The sequence below is a fragment of the Melanerpes formicivorus genome, unplaced genomic scaffold, assembly GCF_026170545.1.
Source record: "Melanerpes formicivorus ecotype bairdi unplaced genomic scaffold, bMelFor1.0.p_v2 SCAF_10, whole genome shotgun sequence".
NCBI classification, from domain to species: Eukaryota; Metazoa; Chordata; class Aves; order Piciformes; family Picidae; genus Melanerpes; species Melanerpes formicivorus.
Genome location: NW_027142362.1, coordinates 13,243,261 through 13,266,151, shown reverse-complemented (window position 1 = coordinate 13,266,151; position 22,891 = coordinate 13,243,261). Strand labels below are relative to the sequence as shown.

The window sequence follows — 22,891 nt, the reverse complement described above, 5'->3', positions numbered from 1 at the left end:
GCTAATGTCCAGTGAAACCACAAGAAAGGTCCTCCAGTTTCAGTCAGGTGAAGAACTGAGCAGATAAAGTGCTGTGCAGCTATTTGCTGGTTAAACTTTAGCAGTTTGACATATATAGTTTACTTCAGGGGCTAATGTTATAGCAAATTATAGGAAGTTAAACCCTTGACATAATCAAAGCAAGGCAGCATATCCAGATTAAGCAAATCACATGGAAGCTCTGATTTATGAATGATAAACTAGTGTGGCCAAAGAGTTTGCTGAATACAGACAAACTAACAGCATTTTTCACTCTCTTCTAATTTCTTTTAAATTATTTTTTTCTGGTTTATAGTAGGCTAACTACTGAGTTCACCAGGTCAGAGAACCATATGAAGTTGCCAGTCTAACCCAAACTACTGCAGTCCTCAGTCAGAAACACAGCTTCCGTAACTGAAAGCAGTTTGTGTGCAATTCCCGGTGAGAAATTCATCACAGCTTCACAGGCCCCCTGCTCCTGGGTGTCTGTTTCAAACCTGGATCTTTGCAAAGTGTAGTAATCACATTTCAGCAATAAAACTTCCAGAGGCAATTTGATTTTACGCTGCCAGCCAGCACTTCATTGCTAATACTTATGATGCATTACGTATTACATCTGAGAACATTAGCACTCAGATAATTAACTCTTCTGCTGGGTGTCCGGGTTATACTCTTCAGTGAAAACATACTGCTCCCACAGAGACATGCCTCACATAAAAGCAAATCTAATCCCTAAATCTCTTATGTGGTCAGTAAATTAAAATCTAGGTTGTAGATGTTAAATGAATTCCCTTTTCCTTCTTTTTTTGACCCCCCCCCCTCCTTCTTTTTTTGGCACTTTCTAGCAAAACCGTTCACGTATAATCATTCAATGGCTGGAAAGTAGGCTTGGCAGAAGTTGCTGAGGCTCAGCATGGCTCCAGTCAAGACAAATGGCTGAATTATTGTGACGTTAGTAAACAGGTAATTAGTTTTGCATGTCATTGTTCACCACCTCAAGCTCATTACCGAAGTCTTACAACACTCTCTTTAAAAATTCAGACCTGTTTGACCTGCTCCCAGCTATAGTGCATTTCAAGCACTCACGGATAAAGTGCAATCTTGTCAAACTGAAGACACCTGCTCCCAGCAGGAACACTACTTATGAACTGCCAAGTCTTTTGTTACAATACCTTGAGATGCAATGATCTTTCCATCTGGAATAAGCAGCATCAACTTGGCTGCAGCCACTGTAAAGCAATCTTCAAATATTTATTACAACGTGAAGTACATAGGGGTACAAAAGCAGGATAAGCACAAATGCAAAAAGGGAGAAGACTACTCATGATAACTTTTGCCACAAAAAGCTTTTGAAATTAATTTTTCTTTCAAAACTGGCTCCTAGCAAATCCTTCCAGTTCTTTTTTCTCTACCACCATGTCAGTCAGAATGAAGCTCACCACTGTATGTAATTTATTTCAGAGATGACAAAATTAAGTCACCCTGTCCCCCCTTTCTGCTACTCTTGTGCTCAAATTTTATCAACTGTTGCTGACCTAGGGGTGGATAATTTAAGCTATGGATTAATGAAGCTCTGTCCACATCTCTCCCCAAAAGTGCCTGCTGTGCTCAGTGTTGCTGCTTTAGGCTCCACTCTGCCAATGCTGTTTAAAGCTGCCCCTGCTCCCTCCTTGACAAGTTTTGCAGAGGAGTATGTACTGAGCTATTTCTCTTTGCTTAGGTTTTTGCTTGATCTTATTTCTTCAGCTATTCATTCTCCTGGATAGCAGAACTATGTTCCTCAGTTAGCTTCTGAATAACAGCTGTGTTTAATCCATCCTGTTCCAAGAAAAGCACTAGCACTGGATAACTCTTCCCGTCTCCTCTTTATTTAGGGAGGACACAAGCTAATTATGTTTTAGTACTAGAGTCATTAAAAATCCAGTAAAAGCACAGTCTAGGGCTTAGGTGAAGGTATCATAGAATTTAGGTTTATTTCCACCATTTTCTTTGCTTCAGTGCTTTCCACAAGGGCAATGAACAGCCTGATCAGGAGCTCAGTACTCCTCAGACTTCCAAAGGCAGTTTAATTCAATAACACATTCCTTGCTATCGTCTCTGCCCTTAAGAGACCTCAATGAGCAAAGTCCATTCTGCATCACTTAATCATAGAGATGCAAATGTTGCATTTAGAATTTGGAGCCCACTGTGAGCCTATTTTTCTTGAGCTGTTATTTTACAATGTGCTTTAACTCAATTTTGCAGTAAACAGCGGGTATGTTTCAGTAACAACCATTTTTCTCCTGATTAGTAAATTACTGTTGTTTCCAATGTTTCATTCTAACTACTACTTGCTCAGAGTCACAGGAAAACAGAGCAGTTGGTCAAGAAAAACTTCCCTTTATTTCCATCTCAGCAAAGCAGGGTCTAGATTACTTTTGGAAAAACAGTTTTCAGCTGACAAAGTGAAAAATGTTGCATAACAGCAAACTTATAACATGGTAAGAAAGTTTTAATAGAAGGATTACTCCTTTCTGTTGTAACTAGTTTAAAAGTCCTTTAAGAGTTTCTGCTAAGAACAGACAATTATATTTGCAGTATTTATGTAATTTCTATTGGCTGGCTGTGTAATAATTTATGAAAGTTGTGACAGCACAGTGCTTTAATACAGATTAAACTATACTGTGAGAGAAAAATACAGCAAAATGTCAGTGTGCTACACAGAATACCAACCTCAGGATCATCTAGGATTTAAAAACAATTCAGTTAAAAATGTAAGTTGTGCTTTCGCAGCCATTGGACAATCTCTGTTCTGTGTGGGTGTTTATTGCACCTAGCTCTCTACATGATGTATCTGAAGATCAGACCCCCACCATACAGGCTTAGGAAGACACAAGTCATTCCTATCATCTTCATCCAGAGAGAAGACATATCCTTAATGTTATATCCATTCACCATGGGCCATGTGTCTTCAAACTGTTATCAGTGCTATTTGTGTGTGTTTCTATTTGTAAAGCTGGGCAAACATAATGCAGGTCTTAAAGGAAGGCAAAGGTTTTAGCTTCCTAATCCATGGAAGAACTGTCCAAAACAACTTCAAACAGTCCATGCACAATGATTGTGATTGTATCAGGGTACTGCAGTGTGAAAAAGTGAGGTCTGCCCTACAGGACAGCTAGATCACATCCCTTTTCAATGACACTGCTCTCATCTACAAGCCTGATAGATACCAGATATAAATTTCTCATGGAGGATTTATGTTTAGGATAGTAATTGAAGGATAAGGCAGGTTAAGAATGGTTAAGAATGTTGATGTGCAGATCAGTGAATTAATCAGAAGTAAAACAAACGTAGCTGATGACAAAGATTTCATATTTATACACCTGTGGATGTACATGAAAATGTACACGTGAGCACATAAGCCTGTAGATCTCCCTTTTGCATTTGCAAAGTCCCCATTTTAATTAACATCAACTATAATCGCATGGTAAACTAGGCATAATAACAGTAATTAAGACCTTGGCCTCTTAAAACACATCAGACACACACAAAGACAAAATCCAATTTGGAGAAATATATGGAGCATTCAGAGGTCGGTATTGAGATTCTATCTAGGATACCTAAATAAACAGGCAAATCAACTCTATTTAATAATGAAAGTGTTTTCCTTGAGATCTCAAGAGGATTTCCAATTATTCACAAATGGCTAACCGTGCACTCCTTTCCCAGAGTTATAAATGAGGCACCAGAAAATAGCAAGTTTGACAAAATTGTCCAACAGCCCATTAACTGTACAACTGTGCTAAATAGCCAGAGACAAGTCTAAATCTGCCAGAAAGTGTCTCTCGAGCCTGCCATGGGGATAGATATTTCAGCTGCAGAAATATCCATTTGCAGCTTGCCACCATCTGGACCTCGCAAACTAAACACTGAAAGAATAGGTTGGCACAATCCAGCTTAGGAGCAGCCCTCTAAGTCTTGGGAAAATCTTTACAATTGTACTGAAAGGTTGTCAGACTTCCTCAGTTGACATAGGTATTTGTATTCACAAAATGTGATTTCATTATCCATATTCTTTCAAAGTCTATCATGTATCTAATTCTAAAGATTGACTAAATGTACAGACAGTTTTACTTGTTTTCTGTTAAATATTCTATGGCCCAATAACTGGGATTTTTAATATGTAGGGGCTTATACATAAATTCACCCCACCTCCTCTGATTTTCAGGAGTTTATTCTCCCAAACTACACAGCATACAGATCCAAACAGACAATCCAGAAAGAGGCCTGTGAAGTTAGATTGGGTACATGGGGAAGACCCAAACACCACAACAATGATGTGACACAGCAGGACAGCAAACTTTTACTAGGGTCTTAAAAAAACACAGGCACACCCATCATGTAAATCAAACTGATCAGAAAAGGTCTGCTCTGTTCCAGCTAGTGAAGAAACTGACTACTTTTCTAAAAGCAAAAAGTTTCAAAAGCACACAACAAATTGCTCAGTAGTCTCTATCTGTTAAAGCATTTGTTTCCCAAATATTTTGGAATCACAGTATAACTTAGGCTGGAAAGGACCTCGAGGATCATCGAGTCCAACCTATCAACACAGACCCCATAACTAGACCATGGCACCAAGTGCCACGTCCCCATGGATTTCTGGGCCCCTCAGTTTAGGAAGGATGTTGACTTGCTGGAACGAGTCCAGAGAAGAGCAACAAAGTTGGTGAGGGGTTTGGAACACAAGCCCTATGAGGAGAGGCTGAGGGAGCTGGGGCTGCTTAGCCTGGAGAAGAGGAGACTCAGGGGTGACCTTATCACTCTCTACAACTACCTGAAGGGAGGTTGTAGACAGGCGGATGATGGTCTCTTCTCCCAGGCACCCAGTACCAGAACAAGAGGACACAGTCTCAGGCTGCGCCAGGGGAGGTTCAGGTTGGATGTTAGGAAGAAGTTCTATACAGAAAGAGTGATTGCGCTATGGAATGGGTTGCCCGGGGAGGTGGTGGAGTCGCCGTCATTGAAGGTGTTCAGGAGACTTGATGGGGTGCTTGGTGCCATGGGTTAGCTGTTTGGGTGGGTTGGATTGGTTGATGGGTTGGACACGATGATCTTGAAGGTCTCTTCCAACCTGGTTTGGTTTATTCTAATAAAGGTTTATTCTAATAAAGGTCCAATCTCCTCTTGAACGCCTCCAGGGTCGATGACTCAACCACTTCCTTGGGCAACCTGTTCCAATGACGAATGACTCGCTCGGTGAAGAACTTCCTCCTCACCTCGAGTCTAAACCTCCCCTGGTGCAGTTTGAGACTGTGTCCCCTTGTTCTGGTACTGGTTGCCTGGGAGAAGAGACCAACCCCTTCCCGGCTACAACCACCCCTCAGGTAGTTGTAGAGGGCAATGAGGTCACCCCTGAGCCTCCTCTTCTCCTTTGAGTTAAAGCAATATTAGAGGGAAAAGAAAGGGACACAATGACTATGGCCCATATTAAGAAATATTATTATAAAGGCATTTTTCTAAAAGCACGTATTATTGGAGATTTTCAGGAATGCACTTGTTTGCTTTACTACTACAAAAACAGGATTACAAGGCCATGCTTATTTCCTTTCTGAACTTCTTCAAGCAGAGTACTCTGAAATTTACATTCATTAACAGTTTCTGTAATGGTGCCTTTCTACTCACAAAATTTCATATGCATTCAGTTTTTAGGATCCCAGTTCTAGATGAATCCACAGGATTTCAACCTTTTGAAAGTGTGCAATGATATGATGGATCCTATGCCAGCTAATAGGCACTCACAGGATGTCTAGTATATGTAGATTAATTCTCTTCCTGACTTTAGAAAGCACTTCTGTATTTATTGACAAATGTTAAGCAGTGATTGAAAGGAACAGACACAGCCCTTTAGGGCCTTTTGGCCTTCCTCTAAAGACATATTATCAATTTCTTTAATTATCAGTGACAGGAAAACTTGGTGAAATATTTAAAAGGAGGAAAGAGGAAAACACATGTTTATGTTCGTTTAGGACCACTTGAAAACAGATTATTCTGAAGATGGAAGAAGAATCATTGGACATTTAAATAATTCATTTCAGCAAATCCATTAAAAGGGAACCAGCATAACATTTCGAATGATTCAGCACAACCAGCTTTCAGTGATCAGCTTTGAAAATGCTATTTCTAAAATGCCATTTGTAGGAATTCTAGCATAGCCCAGGGTAAATCACTAGTCAGTCCTCTGTCTCTTGTACCAGAGAATTAAGATACAAACAGTCTGGTGACTGCCTGGCTCTGATAATTGGATAAAACATAGAACTTCTATCATTTCCATCTCTACAAGCACCTCCACTGTTTAGAAAATACCGAACTCTGGACATTTCTTTTAGACAGTTAAAATTTACAGCAAATCTTCTGACATATTATTGAGCACTGATAGGTTTCTATAGTTAAAAAGAGCAGAAAGTATAACTTCTTAAGCTTCATTGTTTTGCTGGAAGATGAGAAAATTAGAAACAATAATCTGGTTAAGACTGCCTTTGCTAGCATCTTTATGACAGCAACAGGGCAGGATCAGAGAGTCTCAGAAAGAATGAAGAGTCAAAAACAGGCAGTTGCACAAGCTTAAAGGTAAAAGAGGCAACTTAAAAACAACTCAATATTTCTCCATGCTTGAGGTTTTTTTTTTTCAAATGAAATATATTTGTAGGATTTTCTTTTTTTTCCTTAATGTAAGTGATATCAGACATGTACTGCAATCTCAGCTCAGGCAAGCTAAGGTTAAGGCGGGAAGCACCTTCCAAAGATGTTGCTGCTGTAAGTGCTCCACACAATCTGGTAAGCAGCGCTTTTTGTCAACAGTGGAACAGTTTAAAATGCATGGGGTTTGTGATGTTATGCTGACAAACAGGCAGTTGTGGTTCTTCTATATGAAACATTATTTAACCTGCATCCCAGCAAATTGCTTGTCCCTAGAACTGCAATTTTTCACACAAGCCATGAAGGCATTTCTGAGCCTTTAAGTTGAGACCCCAATTCACATGGTACATTGTGTGGGCAAAGAAGCTACACATCCCAATTTCCTGCCAGGTCCCAGCTGTCGATTACTTTCTCTCTGACTACATTTTCCAGTATTTTGAGTTTAACATTGTGGTTTTCCATTTTCATTTCTATCACGTGTTGTTTTGTTTCACTGTGCTCTGCCAACCAGTGTCTTAACTTGATAGAGCTGCTATAATCTATATATAGTTTGCATATTGATTCCTGTATGACTTTGACATCCTCCAGAGAGAAGGTTATCACAATAGAAGGTACCTACATCTGTCATTCAAGGTAACCTTTAAAAGAGACAGTTCAGCCCAGATGCTTATCCAAACTGTTCTAAATCTCTGATATCTGGAAATCCAAAAGAAACAGGTTTTTTGAGAGACTTTCAGCACCACTTAATACCAATTCAGATAAACTACCACATCATCCTGTCACTGTAATCACATGGGATGCTAATAACACCTACCATTTCTGAACAGCTTTACAAAGATGAATCACCACAACACAATCCTTTGCAGTATTACCTCCATTTTATTATTGAGGGAGCAGTGTCTGATACTATGTTACATCAGTTAGTGACCTGCTCTTTCAGTCCAAGAAAAATAGCAATGAAAGATGAAGAAACTATTACTGTAACTTTCCCAGCTTTTGTTTGGTGAAATGCTGCTTAAATATTTAGATCCCACAAATTCTCTTACCGTCAGAGCACATTGTTAAGAAAGCAGGCCTTTGAATAATCAAAGTGACACTCTGTTTCCACTCTGCTGTGGCTTAGCAGCAATATTTCAATTTATTGCAATTTTTATCATGGTAGGAAAGTTAGCCGAATGAAAAAATAAAGACACATGTCACTGTTCACTATTTTCTCATGCAGCCTTGAAGGTGCAATCCTATCACTTAGATAAGGCATAAGCTCCTTGAAATCAGAACAGTTTCCCAAAGGAAAATAACAATGTCTGTATTATCTGTGTGTGTATTGCAGACTGCAATAGACTCGTTATTTATTCTTTGGAAATACTTGCAGGTTGCCAGTTTCTGTGAAAGGTCAGTTGGGTTGGAAAATCTAGGGGTTGTTTTTGTTTTGGTGGGTTGCTTTGGGAGGTTTTGTGTTCCTTGGAAAATCCCAGCACTCATGACTAACACCATAGGTACTAAGGAACCTTGGAGAAGGCATTGTGTGAAAAATATTTTTGTATCTCTATCAGAAATCATAGGACCTAAGCCCAAAAGATGGTGTAATAACAAATCACAGAAACCAGAAAGAACAAACCAAAACAGAATCCAGTACCATCTCGGACTCATATCCACCTGAACATTTACGTATCATATAAACCTAACTGTATACAACCCAGAAGACTCTGGATTAAGATAGGCTCTGCAGAATTGAGTGCTGGTTTGGCCCTGATTCACATTCAGCAGAATCATCTAAGGGGAAATTGATGAAGAAGAATAGGCCATAATTCCACTTCCAACTCCATGGATTCACAACCTGGGACACCCAAAATCTTTTGGTATTAGTTTCATGTTAACTACACAGTTAATTATGAAATACCCATGTATTGCCCTGTCAACAAACTATGGCTTCCTTTCAAACACTGACAGAACCATCAGACTTCCATGATTATCACTTCCAAGTTGGGATTTTCTGGTGGAAAAACTCTTTAGTTGAAATAATTTTGAGATTTTACCTTCTGGACAAGACAGATGGTTCACTGGTAGGATGACATGATACAGTGACCTATGGCAGCTAAGGCTAGGTCCCATCAAGGAGTCTGATCTACTTATGTTTTACATCTTGGTCATAAAACACTGATGCTGAGAGTACAATGAATTTCAGAAGGGGACTGAAAAGCACTGGGAATGGAAGATTACAGGACACAAGTATTTTTCTCCCCAAATCTTTACTCTTTTCCTCATCACAGTTGCACCTTTTGCTCCCTACTCAGCATGTGTGATACAAAGGGATCAGACATGAACATTGACGCTCAAATAACCACAGCTAATAACTACACTCTTCCTTCAAGAGTTTTCAGCATGCACACACACTGCTATTCCAGAAAGGTACAGGGAATTTTGAAGTATCAAGATAGAGAGGTTGAAAATAAACCTTTCAGATCCTCAAATTCTACCAGGCAAATAATGAAGGATTTTGCCTGTTAAAGATAAGTAAGAATTAATCCATAGTAATGTTTGATCCTGCTTTCTAGCCTAAATAAGATCATGACAAACTGTAGCTAGCCCTGTGGAGTCCCACTATTAGGCATCTTCACACAGTTACATGGTAAACAGATGCATCACTGCAATATTACTGTAAGACAAAGGAGAAGATGAGGCTCTCCAGCTCCATTTCTATTAAGGTGCCTAAAGGGTCTAGCTTTTGAGAGTTGTACTAAAATGACAGGAGAGTGTTTCATCTTGCCAAGCATCTTGACACTCACCTCCGCACCAAACAGGAAAATGAGTACCTCTCAGTTTCTATTCCGTTCTGAAAGAGATAGCAACAATCAGTGTACGTCTGAGAAAAGAAGTGCCTTGCAAACAGAGTGAAGCAAACCCTCAAAAGGTGCATGTGGTATTCTGTTAACTTTGATGTCAATTCTTTGTGGCAGGACACATCCCCATGTGTCATGTACTTTCTAAGCACAGCACTAAAACTGGCCAGGGGTATTATTTCAATTTCTAGAGAGGGTAGTTGATATAGATGAGAGGCTGTGCTGTTAGAAGAGGAGACAGCAACAGTGACCCACACATTTTAACAAGGATGTGTGCACACGCAGGAGAATTGTGGTAATTCACATCAAAGTTACATGCATGAGAGGTGTGGAACTGGGCAGATGATGGTAATTGGACATGAAGACTACAGCAGAGCATTTTCATAGTGTGTTTGAAGACATCAAAATAAGTGGCTTTAAATACAAGGTTGGTGAGGGTGTTCCTATTTTAATCAGCCTCTCCTAGGATTTTATAGTTTTTTTCTGAAGCCAAATTTCAAATTTGTTACAGCCTAGATTGAGTTGCATTAGTCAACAATGCTTTCTACCCACAGCCAGTGTTTTGTGGCATACCCTGCATCTTTCTAGATGGCATGACACTTGAATTTTGTAGGCTAAGCCAGTCATAAATGTACTGCCATTCCCCAAGAGCTTGAACAATGTATTTTGGATTATTTTCTTCAACATCATTCTGAAGATAGATGAGTTAAACATCTAAAATTTAGGCATTTCTAAGTGTCCTGGTTTTGGGACAGAATCCTAGATCAGTCACGGTCTGGAGGCCATTAGCAGTTTTGAGTCAGGCAGGGCAGACGGCCAGAGCTGGCTCACAGGTGTATCCCATACCATAAACATCACCCTCACTAAAGGAAGGGGAGTCTCTTGCTTAGCTTTCTGCTCCTGAGGACTGCCTTACCATTTAGTGTGACTGCTGCACCTTTGCTGGGATAACTATACACTTTATACTGGGGAGTTTGAACTAGATGACCATTAAAGGTTCCTTCCAACCCAAAGCATTCTATGATATTGTCATTGGTATCAAATTTGTTGTTCAATAAATCTATTTTCACTTCATCCCTGGGGTCTACTTGCATTTTCCTGATTCCTCTTCTCTGCTGGGGAAGGGTGATCAGGTGATAGAGCTACTACCATAGTTTAGGCCCAGATACAGGCTAAATGTATACAGTTTCATCTAAGAGAAGAAAAGTATTAGAGGAGATCCTTCGCACAAGAAAAGGGTGCTGTTCACATTCCTTTTGAGAAAAGCTTTAGTTTGTATACGATCCCAGATACAGAGAGAACACCCATGGGCCTCACTTTCCAATGCAATGGGCAAATCTAAAGATGCAGCCTGATATGGTTGCTGAGACAAGCAGCAGTTACTGGACAGCAGCGAGGCAGACAGTATTATCTGAAGCAATATTGGTAGTGTCCTCCTGGAATACTACCTTTACCTACTACTAGTAGAGAAACACAAAAGATTGAAGCCCTCTCTAGCTGCTTCATGCACTGGAAGGCTGCTCTAATTGTGTAGCTGTGAATCCTCCATGAAAAGGGAATCCCTAGACAGAGAAAACCAATACAAGAGGCATTGGACACCTGCTTCCATCTCTTCCTTGGCTGACTGGGCTTATCGTGAGTGTGCATGTGAGCATCTTTCCATCTCCTCTGTCTCTAGCCATTTCCTACACTTGGTCCTCTTGCAAGCTACAATTTAAACACTCAGTGATGAGATGCAGCAGCAGTTGCCCTGTGTATTTTCTGGAAAATGATCCTTATGAGAGTGTGCCCTGATGGTAGAGGAGTTCTAAACTCTCTCTTGAGACAAGCTAAAGATTAAATGATGTTTTCAGGAGAAAGCAGCCTAAGTTTAACGGTAGTAATGCAATTAGATCCTCACTCCTCCCATTATTTCTAGAACTAGTTCTCTTGCTATTCAGATCCACTGTTTTGCAATTGCTCTGTTGGTTTTTTATCTTGCTGGAACAAATTTAAGTCTCTTTTTATTTAATTGCTCTCATTAATATTCACATACTAATGCAACATACTTATTACTCAAGCTGATAAAAAAAGCCTCTCTTCTAACAGCCTTAATTCAGAGAACTAAGATCCTAAGGAAATCAGAACATTAAAAGTCAAAACACTGCTTGATTTGTTTCCAGCTATTTTGGACCTTTTCAGGGTCCAATACCACTACCTGTATTTTAACAGGAATATAAATTCTGCTGTTTTCTCAATATTCATTAACTTCTCTTCTTACCAAGTACAGCATTTCAGAGAGTCCTTCTCCAAGCCTTTTCTTCTACCTTCAGACAGACCTTAAATTTGGAAGTCTGAGAACCAAGCAGATTAAAACACAAGGACAAAACCCGACCCAGAACATAAGGGAGAAGCCATGTTTAAAGTGAATGGAGAAACAAGAAGCCTGTGCGACAGAGGCGTCGAACAAGCCCTGCCTCGCATTTACATCTTCGAAAAGGAGAAGGTTAACCTTTAAAAAGGAGGCGGGAAGATCCTGCTTTTCATTTTCAGTTTCCCAATCACACTGGAAACTGGCCACCCGATGCATGGAACAGGAAGATGCTGCCACCTACAGGTGCGAGTGCCAGGAAGGCACCACTGCCCAGCGGCAGGGTCCCCACCTTGGGCAGAAAGCAACACTGCAGTCAGGCCACAAACCCATGGCACATAATACTTGTCACAGTGACACTTCATCCTATCTTTTAACTTTCTTTCACTATTTTTATTGTTCAGAGAGTAACACAGGCACGGGGAGGGAGGGAAAGTCTTGTTTTGTGGAGTGCAAGGGTCCACTGCAGGAGATGCAGCACCTTGCTGCATGACACTTCCACTCCCATGATGCAAAGATTAAAGTAAGTTCATCATATTTATAAGTCCATGAGTCCTTATCTAAGGCCAGGATGTCAACATTCAGAGAGGTCAAGACACCACACACGACTCTGCTTTTGGTCTGCAAACTATGGAAATGCTTAGCAATGCTTATACTTAGTTCCATGGTGGGTTTATATATCAGTTCTTTATAAAAAGAGCTCAAAAGGGTAAATTGAGAAAGTGTTTTAGATGAGGCTTGAAACAATACAAAAAGTCCTTGGTATGATGGAGGAAGAAAGTAGTCTATGACAATGGTTCATGCAGAATCAGAGGTTTGGCTTGTGGCTACCATATTTGAGGAGGAGATTTGGAAGGACTCCATTTTACAGAACTCTCAGTGAAATATGGAGTTTACATTCCCACAGCTGTGCAATACTAGTAGTAAATACAAATAAAATGGGAGGTCTTGGAGAAAACAAATAAAACCCCACAACAACACAAAAAGTTCCTATTATCAGAGCATTTTTTTTCTGAACTGGGTTATTTGCCTTTTTAATTTTCCTCCTTTTTAATCAGAGTGCAGTTACTCTATTATGTTTACTCAATAATACTCCCATCAGCATGCCAACCATCACAACATTTTGACTAGGGACAGAGTAAACCTAGAATGTCTGCCAAACTTTACTCCCTCAAGGCATTAGGGGGTCTCTTGAAAGTAGCTGTGCTTTGAACTTCTCTGACTCCTGTGGGTTCTGTCTGATTAATTGATCTCTTACATAACACCAACAACCATCACCACTGTGAAAGAAAAGAAAACAAGTAATGCAGAGGGCACCTTCCTCCCACATTGCCCATTTCAAACTAACACAGACAAAATATTCCATTGTGTAGAAACAAGAGATTGAACTAGGACAGTCACTGAAGCTTCATCTGCAACAGCAACATCTTCTGCTCTAAGTCTTAATTTTAAGAAACAAACAAATCTAGCCCTAGTACTAATTTTTATGATGGCAGGGAGACTCCTAAGATTGAATGAGTCCTGCCTACAGAGGCAATATGGACTTCACAAGCACTCGAGTGACTAGCAGCATTAATAGCACTCTTGCAAGGAGATAGATGTGTGGAACAGTTTGCCTGTATGCTGACCTGGGCAAGCAGCAGCTACGTCTGCTTGGAATCCCACAGATGCTCTTTCTGGGTGCATCTGCAGGACAGTCTGCCCAAATGCCAGGACATCAGTTGTGTGTCAGTTTGTGACACGCTTGCTTTTTTACTGGTTTCTGTTCAGTACTGCAAAGGATGAATTAACATTCAATAACACACACATTTTGTCCCACAGTTCAATGTACTCCCCTTCACACTGCTTACAAAAATATCTGACACCAATAGACAACTGCCACCCGCATGCTGCACACTAGGGACCTCCATAGCTAAAAGCACATGCTGCATCCATTTGAATATAGCACTAAGGCTTGTTTCTAGTGGCCCTAATAATTCACACCTTCTCCACCAGACAGACAACTACCTAAAATACATTCATGCCAATGGGCTCCATGTGCAAATTATATCTTGCTGGACAAAGTAATTAAACCTACAGCCATTGTTGAGGTTTAATTCTCATACATAAGTTTTATTTAGCTGCATTTATCAAGATCCACACAAATGCATCAGTGCTATTAATACACTAGAAAAGCAAGTACATGTAGGGGGAAACAGACACTTTTCTGATTCTCATCAAAGTAATTACTGATGAGTGAACCCTGGATTGGGTGAAGCTGCCAGGTTTATTGGCATGAAGTCAAAAAAGAATCAGGCTTGATGCATAGAAATATAGCACACCAAAAATTAGGATAACAAATTCTGCTTTTAAACTCACATATATTGTGTTGGAACAAAACAGCAGCTTGCACATCAGCAATGCTGAAAACAGCTCACAAATTTGGGTAAGAGAATTCCTGCTTGGATACCATTCTCCTCGTCCAGCTGAGCAGAGCTGGAAAGTAACTCCGCAAATGAAATGCAAGAAAGTGAATCAATTTATCTCAGCAAATATAAAAATACAACACTATTACATCGGTCAGACTTCTCCACATATGCAGCAAGCAATACATTCTATTTTCAATCTAGAGGATTTATTTCCAATTATGGAAGACAAAATGAAAAAATACAGGTCCTGATATTGGAAGCAGCTCTATACAGTCTGGCAAAAGACTCATGCAGACACAGTGGTCTGAGTCACAGTCAAAAACTTTTACAGAAAGAGTAAAACCAGCTTTGATTATTCTAGGTCTGAGCTGGGATGTCTGAGACAAGACCATGTCAAAAGACATCCTTGTAAACTCAGCTGGATTTAGATCTGCAGCAAAACAGAACAACCCTACATACACACACACAACAAACCCACCCACCAGCCCCTCTCCACTCCCCCAAAGAAGGAGACTTTCTTTTGCTTGCATTTCTACACACACCACATATTCAGACACACATAAGAATTCACCACTAGTTCAATTCATTGCTGTACATCACTGAGTGCTTTCATCCTTTATAACCAATTGCAGAAAGAAAACATCCTTGTTTGCTTCTTATGACACCTACTGTAGCAAAAAAATCAATTCCTCCTGATCCCAGCAGCCATTCAGTCTGTGATCTAAAGCTCCAAAGAGCTTAACCATTCTAGCTTTGTAGTTCAGCGAGAGACACTAAAATATCAAAACATCTTTATTCTGTCTATCATTTAGTACCACTTAGCAACACAAGACCATCTAAGTGTTGTTATTGTGGTAAAAGATAGCATCAGCATTCTTCCATATAGTGATGCCCCATCACTAAAAGCTTACCACTCATTCCCAACTGAACAGCAAACGGGATGCTGGATCATGACTGCCCAAGATTCAGCCACCCTCTTACAGTTTGCCGTCTTCTGAAATATGAGACTGATGCTTAAAATCAGAAAACCTCCATTCATCCACACTTTGGAAGTGCGGTTAGGAATCCTCAGCAGACTGTGATGTTGTTTTGAGAAGCAAAACCCAATCCAACCCTAAACTATGGAAATAAGAGGCTTCTGGAATTGGGGGAAGGTCTACATGTAGAGACAGCCCTGGACTTGACAAGCACTGCAAGAGCTGACAGCACACACCGAAGGGCAGCAGTAACCTCACATCTGTGGGGAGATGCGCACATGCCAAATTGGCCAGGCAGGAGCTAGTTCAGCTCTGAAAATTACTGAAATGCATTCAGGGAGGCTGCACCCAAACTGAACAGCAGCAGCTTAGATCTGCTGATGATTTCTTTGGACAATTTGCACAGATGCCAAGAAATCCAGTGCTGCTGATGAAGAGTCAGGCCTTTTGTAACTAGAAAGTTCAGGAACCTATGATACCTTGATTTAGATTGCTTCAATATTTAATCAGTACTGTCTGTCCTTAAAAGTCTCATAGATAAATAGCCAGAATCTGAAAGCTTTGGATTTTAGGCTCTGGATGCTACATTCTTTTCCTTCATACTATGAGCTGCTTGGTTAGAATAGAATAAACCATGTTGGAAGAGACCCTCAAGATCATCGTGTCCAACCTATCATCCAATACCACCCAATCAACTAAACCATGCAACCAAGCACCCTATCAAGTCTCCTCCTGAACACCTCCAGTGATGGTTGAAGCATTCTTCAACACACACTCACTCACATTTCTACTCATTCCTCCCCACTGTACAATTGAAGCAAGGAGACTTACCTGAATTATCCCACAACTCTAATGGAGCATCTCTCCGTTCTGTACATGCATTTCACAAGGTGACTCCAAGTTTCAATAGATTTGTCCATAATGGTCATGTCAGCTAATAAATGATTGAGTACATGGAGGAGAGAGAGTGGCATGGAAAAGGGAGACTTACTGATTTAATACTGTGGTTTTGTCTTGAGGCTCATACGGCCTGGAAGAGTTTTCATTCTGGCAATATGAACAAAGTTAAAACACTACCTTGATACTTCTTCAGTGACCAGGTGAAATCACAGTAATAAAAAGCACCTCTGCAGTGGGTAAAAGTGAAACTACTGTTCACAGCTGTGTTAGTAAAATAGGGTAAAACAGCCCCTAATCTGCCCCTGGGTAATAGGCAAGGAGGTGATGCTGAGAAGTCTCTATCTGGATCTAATATACCCCCATAGGACATCATCTGAGTATTATCTTCAACTCAGTTGAATCATAAAATGGGATAAAAGCAGATCTGAACAACAGAAAGATTCAGCATCTAAATTACTTGTTATGAAATTCTGTTACATAATTTCAATATCAATATGTGTGTCAATATTTTGCAAAATAAAAGGAGCTAGAAGGAGGAGAAAAAAGCAACTCAGAAAAGATCAAAGAAAACTGGTTGCTAGAAATGAGATATTCTTCACTCATTCATTTCTGCAGGCAAATCTTCATTAATTTTTTTTTAAAAAAAGCTTAGGATTTGAATAATCAAGTTCAGGTATATAATTTTCAGTAGCTTTACACTGATTAAAATCCTACTAATGCTAGGAAAGAGAAATAATTTCACACAGCTTTCAGAATTTCCTTGCATGAATCTGCTCAAGGTCCGGAAATCAGGATCTTGCTTACACATCTCTCTCCTCAGGTATAATTTCTTGTTGGGGATCCAGTGGCAGGTCATATGGTCTAATAATGTCTCAGATGTTCTTCCATGCAAATTAGATCTTGGATAGATCCTGCAGGTTAGGTCTTTGCAGGTTAGATCAAGGATATTCTATGTCTCCTCCCATCTGAAGAGTAGAGTTGGGTTTTTTCAATGAAAGGTGTAGAGTGGCTTCCCTGCCTGCTGCCCTTATACCATCTTCTAAGTTATCATATTTTCAAATGTGCCTAAATTAAGCCAACTTTGCACACAGAACTTAAACTGAATGAAGCTGTCTAGCCTAGAATTTTTAATAACTTAAGTCTAGACCTGTATTTAAAACCATCCCCAGTGGCACAGTATTTCAAAAGAACAAAACCTGAAAGCAGTACTCAAGACATGAGAGAATACCCTTTCCCAAATTACTCCTTCAAGGCAATATCTGGTAATGCTCTAATGAAGTCTACTACTTTGTTGACAAATTGCCCATAAACTGTATAACCCACACTAAGTTTTTCACTGTTTGTTTATACTTGAAAGAAAATCTCTTCTGATGCACACAAATGAGAAGCAGAAGAATAAGATAGTACAAACTCTGTCAATAAATACACACTTTGAGAAATGGCTTCCTAGTTTAGAGCAGATTTATAGTTCTTATCTCAAGTTTCCAAAGTTCATCTGAATCTCCAATACAAGGAATTTCAATGTATCAGTAAATCTTTTAAGCCATGAAGAAAACTCACTCAAAGAAGCAATGTCCCTTATCAGTCAAAGCAGCGATAAATCTGAAATAATATATAATTCATGATGACACATATCAAGACATTACAGCAAACACTGACACAAGACCTATTTATGGCATTGCTTTGCTAAGAGTATTCCCTACAGAACCATCTCCTCTCTTATTCTGAACCAAACACCTACTTTGATAATGCACATCTCTTCAGAGCTGGGGAAAACCAAAAAAAACCCAAACAAACAACAACAAAAAAGGGCAAATCTAATTCAGCAACCATTTCTCATGTTAGAAAACTAGTGGCCCTCAGCCAGCCATATATAAAAGTAAATGAAAATTTAAGAGCAGATCAAAAAGAAACATTACACAGCATGGCTACTTCAAAAAATTTATGACCTCAGATGTCAAGCTATCCATTGTCTAAAGCATGCTAATACAAATGCTAAACTGTCCTTGGTTGGGGAAAAAAGTTTTTGTTTGGTTCCTTCTGAGGAAAGGAAGTCTTCTCAAATCTCTCTAACGTGATCCAGGCACTTAAAGTTCACAGACATCCTTTTCAGGAGGCATTTACATTGCCCCTCTGGAATTCAGAACCTGGAAATACTCCGCAAATATTAACTAAAACTTGTAATACCCTTGGAAGCGAGGCCAGTGGCAGGCAAATTTGAGAAGTGCATTAAATTTAGTGACTACTGGTGACATGACCGGCATTACATATCACATGAGTCAGTATCACAGTCCCTGAACAGTAAAAGTGACTTTTGCATGGTTAAAATATCACCCAGAAAAACTACCAAGGATAATGCAGAGTTTTTTGAAAACATAGATATGTATATCTGGAATAAAACAAAACAAAACACAACGCTATTTCCCTGCCAAGGCCATTCATGCAGTTCATCTTTGAATTAAAAATAAACCCCCAAAAGATACAAAGTAGCTTTTCTTGTACAAATGTTTCCTGAAGAGCTTGCAGGACAGACAGCATCTCCTCAAGGGACAAAATAGGGAATTATTCCCCTGATCGTCCCCAGACCACCAAACATTGCCTCAGACATTATAACAATATCCCTGCAATGGTAAGCAAATCAGAGCTAAACTAAGAAGAAACCAAAAGCCAGCAGATACGTTGCACAGGAGTTTCACACTATTTCACCAGTGATGTTTTTTCCTCTCACCTTTGAGATCAGTCATACAGAATAATATCATTTCAAATGTTAATATGTTTTGTCTGAATAGAGAAAGCTATTCCAAGCCTGGCTTGGAAGCAGCACCATTCTCTGAACCCACAGAACGGCAGCAGGTGTCCAAAGCCTGTTAAGACCAACCTGAAATACCAGGACATTAGAACAGACAGGACATTTACAGACTGGGCAGGATTACAGTTTAATGAAATGGCTCCCAATACATTTTGTGAAGGACAAAGAAAGTGTCAGGGTGGGTGTAGGCTGATGGGATAAAGAAACAGCTATGCAGACGAGGCAGGTTTACAACAAAGTCACACAAAGAGAGGAATAACCCTGGTAATATAAGTACTTGGGTAAACACCACAGTAATATTGATGTGGTGCAGCAGGAAGTGTTATAATGCCTGCAAACAGGAGTGGAACAATAACTGTATGGATACACACATTTTATATCTACATACACACACACCTATATACTTGTCCAACTTAGCCTAAGGACTGATTGAATCTGGCAATGCTTCTCATTGCATGAAAAAATTATTCCCTGAGGACACGCTGCACACACAATGAGCAATCCAGCAATTCAGACAGCCATTGTGAAGGTGAATTTTAGCCCATCTTCTTCCTGAAGGCATGTGCAAAACAATTTCATTTAGAAATCTGCATTCACTGAGCATTTCTGTTCCCCAGTGCCCTGGGCTGCCCTGATTGCCTTTGCAGTGAGGAATCAAAAGCTCTGTGACATCCACCATAACCCAGTCCAGTTTCCTCTCAAGCTTAGTGAAAGCCTGGTGATTTCCTGCAGGCTTTTGTGAAACATGTCCTCTGAGTACCACATACCACTGAATTTTTTTATTTATTTTTTCCTTAAATAAAATTGACAATTCTTTGTCATCCTGAGAGATTAACCTGCAGTTTTAGAAGAACCCAGAAAAAAGCCTCAGCACAAAGTTTCAGTCATGATATGGAAAAGGAGAACATAATATATATGTCACTACAGTAAAAACACACCCTGCACCTTGTTCAAGGAATGTAACCAGACAACCCCATCCTCCTCTTTGATATAAAAAATAAAAGGAAGTTAGACATGACAAGCTTACCAAGACAAGATGGATATTCTGACATTCACACACATGTACTCAAGTTTAAGCCTCTACTCCATCAAGAGATCACATGGCTGAGACTGAGGTCAAGACACTGCACAGACCACGTACTAAAGGTTTCTCACTCACATGGCACTACAGAAATCTTTGAAAAGTCAAATCAACCTCCCACCTGGGACCACTAGACTAGTTTGTTCCTTGCCTGCAGACAATCTGTGTCTGGCAATTTCAACCATGGACTGCTTTCCTGCATTTAAATTTGGTATTAGTTGGCACCTAAACCAGACATATCTATCAGGTGATCCAAACTTGGCCCTTAACCAGTCAAGCAATCCTGTTTCCCACCTTTATAATGGCCTTGCAGACAAATGGTATAAACAGTATATTAGTAAATGTGCATCATGGAGGTTGTATAATAAGGCAAAGAAGCAGCTAAGACATATGGCAGCAATGAAATTGTCTAGCTCATTCAGAAACAGAAAAATCTCCCACCTATCTCTTGCTAAAGCTGAAACATTTTCCAGTGCAATTTTAACAGTAGATTACAACTCATCCTCTTTCTTTCCCAGGTGTTCACAGTTTGCAACAGGCACAAAATTACCTGTATCAGTAGAACCCTACTTCTGTCCATGAACCATGAATAAAGGGGAACCTTAAACTGTAAAACCAAAAATAAGGGCAGTAAAACTTGTGTAAACCAGCCAATAACCAGCCTTAGAGGAGAAGGGAAAGAATCTTTCTGTGTCTTCCTGTGTCCCTAAAAAATTCACCTTACTGTCTTCTTCCTTAGTCAGCTGAAAATAAAGTTGCTCCTCAATAAAATGTATTCTGTATTCAAGCTACTTTATAGCATATGAGGAATTTTAAAGATGAAACTATGCACCAGCATATAATGGAACAAAAGGAGTTAGAAAATTAAGAAGAAATACTCAGCTGGCATCTTTAGGAACAGAGGATCATGTGACAGATGGAAAGGGGAATCATCTCCTAACAGTGGATAACCTTGTCTGTCACTAGGCTCAGGAGCACAAACTTCAATTAGAAGGTTCTGAAACAGTAAAAAGAAAAGGGAAAAAAAGCATTAACAAATTCACTTTTATTGGCAGTGATAATTTCAAGGACAACAACTGATTTTACTGATTCTGTTCCCTCAGATACATTATTCCACTCTTCCTCTTTTCTTACAGGATAAACATTGTCCAGAGACTCATTCTATCAATGCCTCTTGTTCTTCAGAGAAAAAGCAGCAACTGTTTTCTTGGATTCCAGCAAGAGAGGACTGACTTCCTAGAGATGTGGTTTTGTTTAGTTTATTCAGTATACATTCACAGATTGAAACTTTGGAGATCTTCATTTTATAAACCACTTAAACATGATAAAGAGTGATTACTTAATGTCTTTCTTTGAAACAACATTTTTCTTTAAAGGTTATGATACCAAATGACCTTTCCAGGGTGTGCAAGGAAAACTAGGATATGTTGGAAAATCAACTTTTGAGAGCTCTCATCACTATATTTATGACTGATTTTCACAAAAAGTGTCAGGGAGGAGCAGTTTGGCAATGGGACACATGAACTGCTGTCCACTAGTGTTTTTCAAAAGCCAAAGAAATTTCACAAGACAATAACAGTACTGACTTTCAGGCTGAATCTTATAAGGACTTTGTCAAGAGATAACATTCCCCATCTCTTCTCCCTCAAGAAAACCCAGAACCATAAACAAACAAGCAAGCAAAAAAGAAACCCAAATGCATAAACCCCTCAGAATAATTTGCTTAAAATGAAAGAACACCACCACTGAAAATGCTGTGACAGATTTGAAATATAATGCTCTAAAGCAGCTTAACTTTCAGCAAACCTTGTGCAGATGCTACATAGATGACACATTTCTTATACCATCATAAAAATGATAAAAGGCCCACAGTGGAGGCATGCAAATAAACAATAACAAGACATCACCTTCACTAAAGACTAGGAGAGACTTTTCTTTTCTGGACAGTTAATTTCATACAAGTGAATGAACTAAGGACTAATAGGAAATAATTTTAACATAAATACCACATAAACAGTGCAAAGCCATTCAAGCCCTTATCCTATAGCTTCACTAACATGAAGTACTTCTCTTTTTCTTATTGAGTTGCTAGTCCATCTGATATAACAGAGCTGCACTAATTCACGCTAAACGATTGGGAGGTCAAATGACCAGATTTTGCAAATTAGCAAGCAAACAAACAAGCACTACTAAAAAGCCCAGTCAAGGATATCACAGCACATCATTCACTTTGGTGAATTATTTTTCAAAAGGGTAATTTAGTCTCCTAACACTCCACAGCTTACCACTGAAAGCAGCAGACAGAACAAGCACAAAAGCCTCCACCAACATCTGTTGGGTTTTGCAATCCTGTCCTTTCAGCCCGTTTGAAGAACTAAGGCTGTGGTCATAAACACATTCAGGAGAATATAAACCACAGTGGTACCACTGCTATGTGCTGAAGCCTGAACATACGCAGTGCAGCCACACTGAATATCTGCAGATGAGTAAGGTGCCTTCCAGTCCACAAGCAGACATCAAGTGCCCAACATTTCAACCAACAGCAATCAGGATTTGCCAAAAGTCATTAACTATTTTTACAGCAGAAGTCACCACAAAGAGCTTAGGCTCAACCATGTCAGTATAGCTTACCTGTTGATTAATTCTGATGTAACTAAATTTACATAAAGATTAAAAGGCCATGTGCAGATAGTCTGCAATGCGATGAACAGGGCAGTCACAGTGTCAACGTCCAGCTGCGCCTCTCCTGTTCTGAGAGCAGTTAGTAAATCTGCAAAGAACTGGGGATATATGAACAAGGAGGGTCATGAGACCTACCAAGTTTGCATCTTTG

General features: G+C 39.7%; 1 protein-coding gene across 5 annotated transcripts in view; it reads right to left on the bottom strand.

Annotated features, from left to right (window-relative positions):
- The window catches only part of LOC137443796 (uncharacterized), a 113,693-nt gene extending 91,167 nt beyond the window's left edge, over positions 1–22,526 (bottom strand). For 4 of the 5 annotated variants that reach the window (XM_068143810.1, XM_068143813.1, XM_068143807.1 and 1 more), the window contains exons 1-3: positions 22,344–22,526; positions 21,010–21,055; positions 9,480–9,526 (exon numbers count right to left, since the gene is read on the bottom strand). The gene's annotated coding sequence lies outside the window, so the exon portion shown is untranslated. Of the gene's footprint in view, positions 1–9,479; positions 9,527–11,793; positions 12,002–21,009; positions 21,056–22,343 lie in introns of those variants that run through there. The other variant, XM_068143808.1, reaches the window with a different exon arrangement.
- Between the last annotated feature and the right edge of the window lie 365 nt (positions 22,527–22,891).